General features: G+C 51.7%; 2 protein-coding genes across 5 annotated transcripts in view; one reads left to right on the forward strand and one right to left on the reverse strand.

The window, feature by feature from the left end:
- LOC119971546 (zinc finger E-box-binding homeobox 1-like) overlaps positions 1-14,906 on the reverse strand; it is a 703,616-nt gene that overhangs the window by 168,325 nt on the left and 520,385 nt on the right. The window lies entirely within an intron of this gene.
- LOC119971542 (zinc finger protein 345-like) overlaps positions 1-14,906 on the forward strand; it is a 51,075-nt gene that overhangs the window by 25,088 nt on the left and 11,081 nt on the right. The gene's annotated exons all lie outside the window — the stretch shown is intronic.

Genomic DNA, 14,906 nt, shown 5'->3' on the forward strand with positions numbered 1-14,906 from the left:
GTTGGGTGGGGTTACTGGGTTATGGGGATAGGGAGGAGCTGTTGACCTTGGGTAGGGTGCTCTTTCCAAGAGCCGGTGCAGACTCGATGGGCCGAATGTAAATTTTATGATATGATAATCTATGATAAAAGGTATTTTGACAGGGAAGGAGAGAAAAAGGACGAGGTTTTAATGATTCTAACTCAAAGTGACGAACCAAATCGAGGTGACTGTGAATTTGACATATCTCAAATTAAATTGGAAAACGAGGATGTTCTTAAAAATTGGGAAAAATTGAGTTACCTTCCAGAGGAAAAACGAACTGACCTGAAAGAGTTATTAATACCACATGGGCAGGTTTGTTGAGATAAGTTGAGAAATACTAAAATGGCTATACAGGGGCTGGTTTAGCACAGGGCTAAATCGCTGGCTTTGAAAGCAGATCAAGGCAGGCCAACAGCACTGTTCAATTCCTGTACCAGCCTCCCTGAATAGGCACCGGAATGTGGCGACTAGGGGCTTTTCACAGTAACTTCATTTGAAGCCGACTTGTAACAATAAGAGATTTTCATTTTATTTCATTTTCATGATGTAGATGTGGGAAATGCTGTTCCAATTAAACAACATCCATATTGACTGAAGCCTTTAAAATTGGCACAGGTTAACAAAGAAATTGAAAGTATCCTTAAAAATGGCATAATTGAAGCGGGTTGCAACCAATGGAGCCCACCCATAGTGATGGTACCCAATGATTGCATGTGGACTACAGAAAGGTTAATGCAGTTACAAGAACGGACTCTTATCCTGTCCCACGTTTGGAGGACTGCATTCAAAAGGTGGGACAATCAGCTTTTATCTCCAAATTGGATTTACTTAAAGGGCAGCACGGTAGCATGGTGGTTAGCATAAATGCTTCACAGCTCCAGGGTCCCAGGTTCGATTCCCGGCTGGGTCACTGTCTGTGTGGAGTCTGCACGTCCTCCCCGTGTGTGCGTGGGTTTCCTCCGGGTGCTCCGGTTTCCTCCCACAGTCCAAAGATGTGCGGGTTAGGTGGATTGACTATGCTAAATTGCCCGTAGTGTCCTAAAAAGTAAGGTTAAGGGGGGGGGGGGGGTTATGGGTATATGGGTGGATACGTGGGTTTGAGTAGGGTCATCATTGCTCGGCACAACATCGAGGGCCGAAGGGCCTGTTCTGTGCTGTACTGTTCTATGTTCTATGTTCTATGTTACTGGCAGGTACCTTTATCCAAAAGGGTGAAGGATATTTCAGCTTTTCTGATTCCAAATGGAATACCAATTCAAAGTTATGCCATTTGGCATCAAAAATGCCCCAGCCACATTTCAACGAATAACTAACAAAGTCATTTCAGGATTACCCAATTGTGTGGTGTACATAGACGATCTGGTGATTTTTAGTCAGACATGGAAAGAACATTTGAATCATCTGATGGAGTTATTCGATCGACTTCAGGAGGCGGGTTGGTGGTAAACCTGGCCAAAAGTGAACTTGGAAAAGCCCAAGTCACATTCCTTAGCCACAAAATTGGACATGGAAAAATGGTCCCTCGGGGTGTGAAAACAAAAGTTATTGGGAAGTTTCCAATACCCTCGACACAAAGGGATGAGATTTCTTGACATGAGTGTTTTTTACCCTAAATTTGTGCCGAATATTAGCAGCGTGGCTGCTCCACTGACGGACTTGCTGAAGAAGTGTAGCAAATTTCAGTGGATGGTGGAGTGTCAAGAGGCATTTCATGGCCTGAAGGCTGTGTTAACCACTGCTCCTGTGTTGGCCATCCCAAATTACACGAAACCATTCAACGAAGGAATAGAGCAGCCTATTGGATATTTTTTTTAAATTGAATGATCATCGGAGGAAATATTCGACAATTGAAAAGGAGATTTTGAGCTTGGTGATGGCTTTGCAACATTTTAACATTTATGTTACCAGCAATTCGTCTGAAACAATTATATAAACTGATCTTAATCCATTGACGTTTTTGGAGAAATTCAAGAATAAAAATGCCATACTGTTTCGATGGAGTTTATTCTTCCAGCCATTTAATTTAAAACTTATGCGAGTGGCAGGACATGAAAATATGATAGCTGATGCTTTGTCATGAAGGTGATGAAGAGAAGCAGGTTCGATGGTGGAAGACAAACAGCTAAATCAACAGTATTATTGTAAATGTTTGCTTGTTTTGATGTTTTAAAATGTATGTATGTTTCTTGTTAAGTGTTAGGAATGGGCAAGTGAAAAGGTGAGAAATGAAACCATCATTTCATTTCATTCCATCTTTGAAGTTGATGGGTTTTTTTTCTTGGGGGAGGTGTCATGTGAGTGTCCCTTTAAGAAAGTTTTTTGTCTTATCACATGACTTCAGTGATGTCCACTGATGTTTTGTGGGTGGAGCTGTGCAGTAGCTGAGAGCATTTTGGTTTCACTTTCAGTTTGATTACTGTGGACTACGGACAAGAGACAGTGTTTTGACCTGTCTCTCTCTGTTTTCATTTTAAATATCTGTTCCAGTAGAAGTCACCTTGGTGGTGGTGGCTTTGGACATATAACTGCTTTCCGGCAGGAATTTGAATCTGCTGGTTGAAAACCGGATCAGAATCACAGGGACCAAAACCAGTCTCATTTAAGTGAGAATACAGTGTGCTGGGCCATGCCCTTGAAACGTTTTTGGTTTATTGGATTTTGTTTTTGAACTGAAACAGTTAAGGGGGAATTCATTAAGCATTAAACATACATTACTGTAGCTGGGTGGTGTCTTTATTTTTGTAATTGATAATTCTTTCTGTGTGTTTGAACATATAGCACGGTAGCATTGTGGTTAGCACAATTGCTTCAAAGCTCCAGGGTCCCAGGTTCGATTCCCGGCTTGGATCACTGTCTGTGCGGAGTCTGCACATTCTCCCCGTGTGTGCGTGGGTTTCCGCCGGGTGCTCCAATTTCCTCCTACAGTCCAAAGATGTGCAGGGTACTGAGGGATAGGATTTCTGAGCATCTGGAAAGGCATTGCTTGATTAGGGATAGTCAGCACGGATTTGTGAGGGGTAGGTCTTGCCTTACAAGTCTTATTGAATTCTTTGAGGAGGTGACCAAGCATGTGGATGAAGGTAAAGCAGTGGATGTAGTGTACATGGATTTTAGTAAGGCATTTGATAAGGTTCCCCATGGTAGGCTTATGCAGAAAGTAAGGAGGCATGGGATAGTGGGAAATTTGGCCAGTTGGATAACAAACTGGCTAACCGATAGAAGACAGAGTTGTGGTGGATGGCAAATATTCAGCCTGGAGCCCAGTTATCAGTGGCGTACCGCAGGGATCAGTTCTGGGTCCTCTGCTGTTTGTGATTTTCATTAACGACTTGGATGAGGGAGTTGAAGGGTGGGTCAGTAAATTTGCAGATGATACGAAGATTGGTGGAGTTGTGGATAGTGAGGAGGGCTGTTGTCGGCTTCAAAAAGACATAGATAGAATGCAGAGCTGGGCTGAGAAGTGGCAGATGGAGTTTAACCCTGACAAGTGTGAGGTTGTCCATTTTGGAAGGACAAATCTGAATGTGGAATACAGGGTTAATGGTAGGGTTCTTGGCAATGTGGAGGAGCAGAGAGATCTTGGGGTCTATGTTCATTGTTCTTTGAAAGTTGCCACTCAAGTGGATAGAGCTGTGAAGAAGGCCTATGGTGTGCTAGCGTTCATTAGCAGAGGGATTGAATTTAAGAGCCGTGAGGTGATGATGCAGCTGTACAAAACCTTGGTCAGGCCACATTTGGAGTACTGTGTGCAGTTCTGGTCACCTCATTTTAGGAAGGATGTGGAAGCTTTGGAAAAGGTGCAGAGGAGATTTACCAGGATGTTGCCTGGAATGGAGAGTAGGTCATACGAGGAAAGATTGAGGGTGCTGGGCCTTTTCTCATTGGAACGGAGAAGGATGAGGGGCGACTTGATAGAGGTTTATAAGATGATCAGGGGAATAGATAGAGCAGACAGTCAGAGACTTTTTCCCCGGGTGGAACACACCATTACAAGGGGACATAAATTAAGATAAATGGTGGAAGATATAGAGGGGATGTCAGAGGTAGGTTCTTTACCCAGAGAGTAGTGGGGGCATGGAATGCACTGCCTGTGGTAGTAGTTGAGTCGGAAAATTTATGGACCTTCAAGCGGCTATTGGATAGGTACTTGGATTAGGGTAGAATAAGGGAGTGTAGGTTAACTTCTTAAGGGCAGCACGGTAGCATTGTGGATAGCACAATTGCTTCACAGCTCCAGGGTCCCAAGTTCGATTTCGACTTGGGTCACTGTCTGTGTGGAGTCTGCACATCCTCCCCATGACTGCGTGGGTTTTCTCCGGGTACTCCGGTTTCCTCCCACAGTCCAAAGATGTGCAGGTTGGGTGGATTGGCCATGACAAATTGTCCAAAATTCTATGATTAACCTAGGACAAAAGTTCGGCGCAACATCGTGGGCCGAAGGGCCTGTTCTGTGCTGTATTTCTCTATATCTAGGTTAGGTGGATTGGCCATGCTATTGCCCATAGTGTCCAAAATTGCCCGTAATGTTGGGTGGGGTTGCTGGGCTATGTAGATGGGGTGGAAGTGTGGGTTTGGGTGGGGTGCTCTTTCCAAGAGCCGGTGTAGACTCGATGGGCTGAATGGCCTCCTTCTGCACTGTAAATTCTATGATATATGATAACCTATGTCCTTGGAATAAATCTTGTTTTGATTAAAGTGTCTGGGAAGACTGATGAATCACACCTGAAGTGAAGGCTCTTGTGCTCATCCTAGCCAAATTCAACATAAAGGTTGTAGGTCAGATGGACTTCATAATATGCTTTGAGGTTTCTAAGACCTGGCCCATAACACCAAGCACAGGGCGGTGCAATCAGCAAGGCGAAGGCGAAAACATCTGCCCCACTCATGTCTACAGCTCCGGCAAGTCCGACACCCCAAATATGGCCCCTAGAGGGCTCGGCTCCAAATCCACGTGCAGGATCGCCGTCAAGGTGCTGAAAAACGACTTCCAAAATTTCTCGCAACTTCGGGCAAGACCAGAGCATATGTACACCGGTCGCAAGTGTCCTCCACCCCCTCAAACAGCCGGCTCATCCTCGACCTCGTCAGGTGCGCCCAGTGCACCTGTAACTATATTAACGCCAGCCTCACACATTATGTTGAGGCATTAACGTTCCACAACACCTCACACCACAACCTCTCCTCCAGCACCACCTCCAGCTCTTCCTTCCACTTGGCTGTAATGCCCTCCAGTGACCACATGTATTCCTCCAAATTCTTCCCAAAAATCGCCGAGATAACTTTTGTGAGGGCCACGAAGAATCCAGCACGCGTTTTCAGGATACAAAGAAATAACATTTATTTACAATAACATATATACACGACAGCAGCAGCAGCTTCCCTTGCTGCTCACTTCTCTCTCTCTCTGCTGGTTCCAAACTGGCCAGCTTTATTTGTGCAGGGAGTCTGCTAATGATTTCTCCGCCCCCCTCATTGGGGAAGCTCATACTGTCACAGGATTGTGGGATTGTCATTAGTACCCAGCCAATAGTAAGCAGGCAGGTTATAACATCCCTCCCCCACCCAAAGTCCAAGGAATCCACCGAAGACCCTGGCGAAGGAGGGCGTCGGACTCGTTTTGCCGCAAACATGGTTTGCACGAGGCGCTGGATCGGGCAGCATGTAACGATATGGAGACCGGAGCTTCAGTGATGAACGGCGTAACGGTTGTACATCCACGGCCCGTGGGCCCAAGGATTCCCCCTCTGAGGTGTCTTGTGTCTCCATCTCGGAGTCAGAGTCTGCAGCCTCCGTCATCTCGGCGTCTTTATCTCCACGGCTTTGAGGATTGTGAGGAATACTTTCCATTGTCTGGTCTCTGTGGCTGTAGAAATGAGCTCCTGGGGCGGGGAATCTTTGGAAGGGATAGTCTTCTGGACCGAACATGGTCTACATGTTTGCGCTGGAGACGACCCTGGGCTTGTACCTGGTAAGAGATAGGGCCCGTTTGGCGAAAGATTACGTCAGGGACCCACTGGGCACCACCAGCAAAATTCCGAACGAACATTCCCTGCCGTTCTTGTGTGCGGTGTACTTTTGCGCCAATGTCCGGGGAAACCATGCTGAGGCAGATGCGAAGTCTCCGGCCCATTAGGAGTTCTGCGGGAGCTACCCCAGTCACCGCAAGGGGGGTGGTCCTATATGAAAACAAAAAATGAGCCAGTCTCATGTCCATCGGCCCGGAAGACTGCTTCTTTAGGCCTTGTTTGAATGTCTGCACTGATGTTGACTCCGCCAACCAATTTGAAGCCGGGTAGTAAGGGGCAGTGCGGATATGGCGTACGCCGTTCATCTTCATGAACCTCGCAAACTCCTCACTTGTGAACGGAGTGCCGTTGTCCGTGACCAGCACCTCGGGGAGGCCATGCGTACTGAAAGACAAACGCATCTTCTCGATTGTTGCGCAGGACGTTGTGCCTCCCATCTTATGCACCTCTAGCCATTTAGACTGGGCGTCGATTAATAGAAGGAACATGGATCCTTGAAAAGGGCCGGCGAAATCCGCATGCAAGTGCGCCCAAGGCCGCCCTGGCCATTCCCAGTGATGAATACAGCAAAATATAGATAGATTGGAGAGTTGGGCAGAGAAATGGCAGATAGAGTTCAATCCAGGCAAATGCGAGGTGATGCATTTTGGAAGATCTAACTCAAGAGCAGACTATATGGTCAATGGAAGAGTCCTGGGGAAAATTGATGTACAGAGAGATCTGGGAGTTCAGGTCCATTGTACCCTGAACGTGGCAACGCAGGTCGATAGAGTGGTCAAGAAGGCATACAGCATGCTTTCCTTCATCGGACGGGGTATTGAGTACAAGAGTCGGCAGGTCATGTACAGTTGTATCGGACTTTGGTTAGGCCATATTTGGAATACTGCGTGCAGTTCTGGTCGCCACATTACCAGAAGGATGTGGATGCTTTGGAGAGGGTGCAGAGGAGGTTCACCAGGATGTTGCCTAGTATGGAGGGTGCTAGCTATGAAGAAAGGTTGAGTAGATTAGGATTGTTTTCATTGGAAAGACGGAGGTTGAGGGGAGACCTGATTGAGGTCTACAAAATTATGAGAGGTATGGACAGGGTGGATAGCAACAAGCTTTTTCCAAGAGTGGGGGTGTCAATTACAAGGGGTCACAATTTCAAGGTGAGAGGGGAAAAGTTTAAGGGAGCGTGGAAAGTTTTTTACGCAGAGTGTGGTGGGTGCTTTGCCAGCGGAGGTGGTAGAGGCGGGTACGATAGCATCATTTAAGATGCATCTGGACAGATATATGAACGGGTGGGGAACAGAGAGAAGTAAACCTTGGAAAATAGGCAACAGGTTTAGATAAAGGATCTGAATCGGAGCAGGCTGGGAGGGCCGAAGGGCCTGTTCCTGTGCTGTAATTTTCTTTGTTCTTGTTCTTTGTAGGTGCGCGGCCGGCGGAAGCTTCTGATGATCCTGGCAAATGGAGCAGTTTTGGGCCACCTTCTCAACGTCGGTGTCGAGGCCTGGCCACCAGACATAACTCCGGGCCAACATTTTCATTTTGGTCACACCTGGATGCCCATTGTGTAAGTCTCTCAGTATCAGCTGCTGTCCTTTTTCCGGAACAATCACACGCGTCCCCCACAAAAGGATGCCGTCTTCCACGCTGAATTCTGACAGCTTGGAGGAAAATGTCCGCAACTCATCTGGGAGCTGTCTATGCTGCCCTCCATACAGGACTATGTGCCGAACCTTTGACAGGACTGGCTCTGTCTGGGTCCACTCACGGATCTGTGATGCCGTGACAGGCAAGGTGTCCATAAAATTTAGGGTTGCAACCACCTCACCAGTCGTGGGGGTCGACATGGGGCCAGTCGATAAAGGCAATCGACTCAGTGCGTCGGCATTCCCTATCTGGGTTCCTGGTTCGTGCTCCAGAGAATACTCGTATGCAGCGAGCAACAAAGCCCAGCACTGGATCCGTGCGGAAGCAATGGGCGGTATTGGCTTATCCTCTCTGAAAAGTCCCAGCAGAGGCTTATGATCAGTCACAATAGTGATGTGGCGGCCATATACGTACTGGAGGAAACGTTTCACCGCAAAGACCACTGCCAGGCCCTCCTTCCCGATCTGCGCGTACTTTCTTTCCGCTGCAGTCAATGTGCAGGAGGCGAAAGCTATCGGCCGCTTGGCCCCGTTCTCCATCTTGTGGGACAGGACGGCCCCAATACCATACGGGGATGCATCACATGTGACGAGCAAAGGCTTTCCAGGATCATAGTGGGTTGGTAACCCAGACGATGACAATTGTTGTTTTACCCGCTGGAAAGCGGTTTCTTGCGGCTGACCCCAAACCCAGGTGTGATTCTTCTTTAGCAGAAGGTGCAACGGGGCCAACGTAGTTGCCAGATTGGGGAGGAACTTTCCGTAATAGTTTACGAGGCCAAGAAACGAACGAAGATGCAAAGTGTCAGTCGGGGGGGGGGGGGGGGGGGGGGGGGGGGCTGTTGAATCGCGCGCACCTTCTCTGCGACGGGGTGCAAACCTTCGCGGTCCACCCGATAATCCAGGTAGACTACTTCCTTCGCCTGAAAAACGCACTCCAGCGACGTAAACGGACTCCAGCCTCCGAAAAGCGTCTAAGGACAGCCTCCAAATTTTCCAAATGTTCCTGCTCCGACGTCGCTGTGATCAATAACAATAACAAATTTTAACAAATTTTCTCCCCGGCAATTTAAAACAAACAAGGCGTGTTTCCACATCAAAACAAGAAAAGAACTCTCCCCCCCAAAATAAATAATAACAAATAGCAATACAAGAAAGAAGAAAATAACATAACAAACCCACCGCCGCAAAAACAAACCCCCCAACCGGCTCCGAAGCTACCCCAAAGATCGCGAGCCCCCAGCCCGGCCTGACCCTAGACCCAACCACTTCTGACAAAATCCCCGCCACCCCCTTCCAAAACCCCTCCAAGGCCGGACAGGCCCAAAACATATGGGTGTGGTTGCCGGGCCTCCCAAACACCTCCCGCACCCGTCTTCCCCTCCGAAAAACCGGCTCATCCTTGCCCCGTCATGTGAGCCCTGTGCAGCACCTTCAGCTGAATTAGGCTGAGCCGTGCGCAAGAGGAGGAAGAATTCACCCTCTCCAGGGCGTCCGACCACGTCCCATCCTCAATCTCTTCCCCTAGCTCTTCCTCCCATTTCGCTTTGAGCTCATCTACTGAGGCCTTCTCCTCCTCCTGCATCAGTTGGTAGAGAGCCGAGATCTTCCCTTCCCCGACCCAAGTCCCTGAAAGCACCCTGTCCTGCACCCCCCTTGGCGGCAGCCGCGGAAACACCTCCACCTGCCTCTTAACAAAGTCCTTGACCTGCATATACCATTCCCAGGGGGAGGTTCCACTTCCCCACCAGCTCCTCCAGAGTCGCGAACTTCCCACCCAGGAAGAGGTCCCCAATCTGTCTGATGCCTGCCCTGTGCCAACTCCCAAATCCCCCACCTCTTCTGCCTGGTGCAAAACGGTGATTGCCCCGTATCGGGGCCCAAACTAAGGCCTTCACTTCCCCCCTGTGCCCCCTCCACTGTCCCCAAATTTTGAGAGACGCAACCACCACTGGACTCGTGGAGTACTTTGCCGGGGGGAGTGGAAGTGTGGCCGTCACCAAAGCCTCCAGACTTGTACCCGCACAGGACGCTACCTCCAGTCTCTTCCATGCGTCACCCTTCCCTTCTGTCACCCACCTGCGAATCATCGCCACGTTCGCCGCCCAATAATATCCACACAGGTTGGGCAGCGCCAGGCCCCCTACCTCCCTTCTTCGCTCCAAAAATACCCTCCTTACTCTCGGGGCCTTCCGCGTCCACACAAACCCCAGAATCGACTTATTCACCCTTCTGAAAAAAGCCTTTGGGATCAATATGAGGAGGCACTGGAAAAGAAACAAAAACCTCGGGATCACCGTCATTTTAACCGACTGGACCATGCCCGCCAACGAGAGCGGCAGCGCATCCCACCTCCTGAACTCCTCCTCCATCTGCCCCACCAGCCTCGAAAAGTTAAGCCTATGCATAGCCCCCCAGGTCCTAGCCACGTGGACCCCAAGATACCTAAAGCTCCCCTCAGCCCACCTCATCAGGAGTTCCCCTATCTCCCTCTCCGGACCCCCCGGGTGCAGGACAAACAGCTCGCTTTTCCCCACATTGAGCTTATATCCCGAAAAGTCCCCAAACTCCTCAAGTATCCTCAGCACCTCTGGCATCCCCTCAGCCGGGTCCGCGACATACAGCAGCAGATCATCTGCATACAGCGACAACCGGTGCTCCTCCTCCCCCCCCCCCCCCCCCCCCCCCCCGCCGCACAATCCCCCTCCAACTCTTCGAGTCCCTCAGCGCCATGGCCAGGGGCTCAATCACTAACGCGAAGAGCAGGGGAGACAAGGGGCACCCCTGCCTCGTCCTTCTGGAAAGCCGAAAGTCCTCTGACCTCCTTCCATTCGTCACCACACTCGCCACCGGGGAGCTGTACAGCAACCTCACCCAGCTGATGAACCCCTCACCAAACCCAAACCTCCGACAGGTAACTCCACTCCACCCTATCAAAAGCTTTCTCCGCATCCATGGACGCCACTATTTCTGACTCCCCAGCCATCGGCGCCATCATCATAACATTCAGGAGCCTCCGCACGTTGGCATTCAATTGTCTCCCCTTTACAAACCCCGTTTGATCCTCATGAATCACCGTCGGGACCACATCCTCCACCCTCCTGGACAGCACCTTTGCCAACAACTTGACATCTACGTTAAGGAGTGAGATCGGCCTATAAGACCCACAGTGAAGGGGGTCCTTGTCCCGCTTCAGGAGCAAAGAGATAATTGCCCTGGACATCGTCGGGGGCAGAGCCCCCCCCCCCCCCCCCCCCCCCCCTCCCTTGCCTCATTCAGGATCCTCACCAGCAGCGGGCCCAGCAAATCTGAAAATTTCTTGTAAAATTCCACCGGGAACCCGTCAGGCCCCGCGCTTTCCCTGTCTGCATACTTCCCAACGCCTCCACCAGCTCCTCCAACTCAATTGGGGCCCCCAAACCCGCCACCCGCTCGTCCCCTACTCTTGGGAACTCCAGCTTATCCAAAAAGCGGTCCATCCCGCCTGCTTCCCCGGGGGGTACCGCCCGGTACAGCCCCTCATAAAAGGATCTGAACACCCCATTGATGTCCTTTCCACCCCGCACTAAGTTCCCTCCTGCATCCGTGGCTCCCCAATTTCTCTAGCTGCCTCCCGCTTCCGGAGCTGGTGAGCCAACATCCGACTTGCCTTCTCCCCGTACTCAAACACCGCCCCCTGTGCCCTCCTCCACTGCGCCTCCGCCTTACGGGTGGTTAAAATGTCAAACTCCGCTTGGAGACTGCGCCGCTCCCTCAGAAGCCCCTCCTCCGGGGTGTCTGCATATCTCCTATCCACCCTGACCATCTCCTCCACCAGCCTCTCCCTCTCGACCCTCTCCCTGTGCGCCCGAATAGATATCAGCTCCCCTTTAGCGCTTCCCAAACCATCCCAACCTGCACCTCCCCGTTGTCATTGGTTTCCAGATACCCCTGTACACCCCTACGGATCCGCCCGCACACTTCCTCCTCTGCCAAAAGCCCCACATCCAATCTCCACAGCGGGAGCTGATCCTTCCCCTCCCCCAGCTCCAGGTCCACCAAATGTGGAGCATGATCAGAAATGGCTATCGCCGAATACTCCACCCCCACCACTCTCGGAATCAGCGCCCTGCTAAGCACGAAAAAGTCAAACCCGGAGTACGCCTTATGAACATGGGAGAAAAAGGAGAACTCCCTACTCCCCCGGCTTCATAAACCTCCAAGGGTCCACCCTTCCCATCTGATCCATGAACCCCCTCAGCACCGAGACCGCTGCCGGCCTCCTGCCCGTCCTAGACTTCGAGCGATCCAGAGCCAGATCCAGCACCGTGTTAAAGTCCCCACCCAGAATCAATCCCCCTGTCTCCAGGTCCGGGATCAGGCCCAGCATGAAGCCCGCATCATCCCAGTTGGGAGCATAAACATTAACCAAGACCACCCGCTCCCCCTGAAGTCTCCCACTCACCATCACATATCGACCTGCACTATCCGCCACCACTTTGGACGCGACGAACGACAGGCTCTTACCCACCAAAATTGCCACCCCACGGTTCTTTGCATCAAGCCCCAAGTAAAACACCTGTCCCACCCAACTTTTCCTTAGCCTCACCTGATCCGTAACCCTGAGGTGCGTCTCCCAGCCCCCTCAAGTGAGCCAAGACCCGGGATCGCTTCACCGGACCATTCAGCCCCCCCACGTTCCATGCGACCAACCGAACCCGAGGGCCGTCCCCTTCCCTCTACGCCGATCAGCCATAGCCCTTCCTCAACCCACCACATGCCCAGGGAACCCCCCAAGCCCGCTCCCCACGGTGGCAAACCCCCCTCCCAACCCTTTACCCTCTACATCCATTCCCTCACAGTCCCCGCAGCAACAACCCGCCCCCCCCTCCTCCTCCCCAAACCCCCCACCCCTCCCCAAGCTAGGGCCCCCCAGCTGCGTTACCCCCAACATTATGCTTCCGTGAGTTAGCTGACTTCTTCTGACCCCAGCTACTCCCACCATAACCACGACCCCCCCCCCCCCCCCCCCCCCCGGATGCAAGACAGCCACCAGTCCCTCCCTACCAGTGCCGGCCCCGCCCCCAATTCCTCCGGCGCGGGAAGAAAGCCCGCGCTTCCAACCCGAGCCCCGCCCCTCGACCCAACACGCAGGAAAAAGACGGACACATGACCCATCGGGACCCCAAACTACTCCCCAACCCACCAGTGGAAAAAACAAAAAAAGCACCACAATAAATAACCAACAGCCCCAAAGAAACCCCGAAAGAACCCAAATAACCATAACTAAAATAGCAAAAACAGCGAAAACAAACAGGAAACAACCATCAGCAAACACAGCCACTATGGGTGAAAGGATACCCAAGAGGACAAAGCCTCCAAGCAAAGTACATTTCCCCCCAGCCCCCCAGTCCTCAGCCTGGACAAAAGCCCAGGCCTCCGCCGGAGAGTCAAAATAGAGCTGGCGGTCCTTGTAAGTGACCCAGAGGCGAGCCGCTGTAGAAGGCCAAACTTCACCCCCTTCCTATGAAGCACTCCCTTCGCACCTTCCCTTCCCTTCGCCACCTCCGCGCTGCAGTCCTGAAAAATCCGAACGTCGTGTTCTCCCACCTGCTCCTCTCCTTCTTCGCCCACCTCAACACGCACTCCCGGTCAACCAAGCGGTGGAAACGGACCAGCACCACCCTGGGCGGTTCGTTTGGCCTGAGCTTCCGCTGCAGCTCTCGATGGGTGCCTTCCAGCTCCAGGGGACCACGAAACGACCCCGCACCCATCAGCGAGTTTAACATTAGGACCACATAGGCCTCCAAATCCGAACCTTCCAGCCCCTCCAAGAGGCCCAAAATCCGTAGATTCTTCTGGCGGGAGCGGGTCTCCATCTCCTCCATCCTCGCCTTCCATTTCTTGTGCAGTGCCTCGTGTGACTCCACTTTCACTGCGAGGCCCAAAAACTCATCCTCATTCTCCGAAGTCTTGTGCCGCAGCCCCCGAATCTCCACGGCTTGAGCCGTCTGAGTCGCCACCAGCTTGTCCAGCGAGGCCTTAAACGACTCCAAAATCTCGGCTTTGAGCTCCTTGAAGGAGCGCTGAAGCAGCTCCTGCTACTCCCGCGCCCACTGCTGCCACACTGCTGCTGCTTCCCCGCCTGTCGCCATCTTGCTTTTTCTGCCTCTTGCCTTTCTCTGTGGTAATGCCGACTTCTGGACCGCTCCACTGCGAGTCCAGTCCATCCACCAGCCGCTGGGCACACTGGCAGTGTTCCCCCCCGGTGGAAAGTCGAAACAACGCCGTTGCGGGCTCTTAAAAGAGCCCGAAATTCCAAAAAGAGTGGGAGCTACCGAACGTGCGGCTTAGCTCCGCATTGCCACCACCGGAAGTCCCTCAAAATGTCATCTCAGTAGACAGCAACATGCGCTCAAAATGCCCTCCATAACGCGTTGAAAAATAGCGCAGGCAGAGGATACTCCAAATGGCAAACGTGTATATTCATACAGGTCCCAGTGTGTATTAATCATTACATATGGCTGGGAGGCAGGGTCCAGCTCCAACTGTAGGTAGGCGTGCCTCAAATCTAATTTTGTGAACGAGAGTCCGCCTGCAAGCTTCGTGTAGAGATCCTCTATGCGAGGCATTGGGTATTGGTCGAGTTGGGAAGCCGTATTCACTGTAAGTTTATAATCGTTGCACATGCGAACTGTGGCATCTGGCTTCATTACAGGTACAATTGGTGCTGCCCAGTCAGCGAAACGGACGGGCCTGATGATACCCAAAGTCTCCAAACGAGTGAGCTCCCCTTCTACCTTCTCGAGCAAGGCGTAAGGCACGGGCGCGCCCGGAAACAGCGCGGCGTGGCTCCTGGTTCGACTTGGATACAGGCTACAGCCCCTTTTATTTTCCCCAAACCGGGCTGGAATACATCTGGGTATCGTCCTGACACCTCAGTCAACCCTCCAGAAACTGTTTGGAGGATGTGCTGCCACTGCAACCGCAAATGGTGAAACCAGTCCCGACCCAACAGGCTGGGCCCATGGCCGCGCACCACGATAAGGGAAACGCCTCTCCTGGCGTCCATAAACAACAGGGGTCATCGTAGTTCCTGCAATGTCCAATGGTTCCCCCGTGTAGGTGGCCAACCTGACCTGTGTCTTGGTTAATGTAAGGGTCTGTATACCCTGCTTGATGCGGTCGAATGTCCTCTGGGCGATCACGGAGACCGCTGCGCCAGTGTCCAACTCCATCT

Source organism: Scyliorhinus canicula, chromosome 9, assembly GCF_902713615.1.
Source record: "Scyliorhinus canicula chromosome 9, sScyCan1.1, whole genome shotgun sequence".
NCBI classification, from domain to species: Eukaryota; Metazoa; Chordata; class Chondrichthyes; order Carcharhiniformes; family Scyliorhinidae; genus Scyliorhinus; species Scyliorhinus canicula.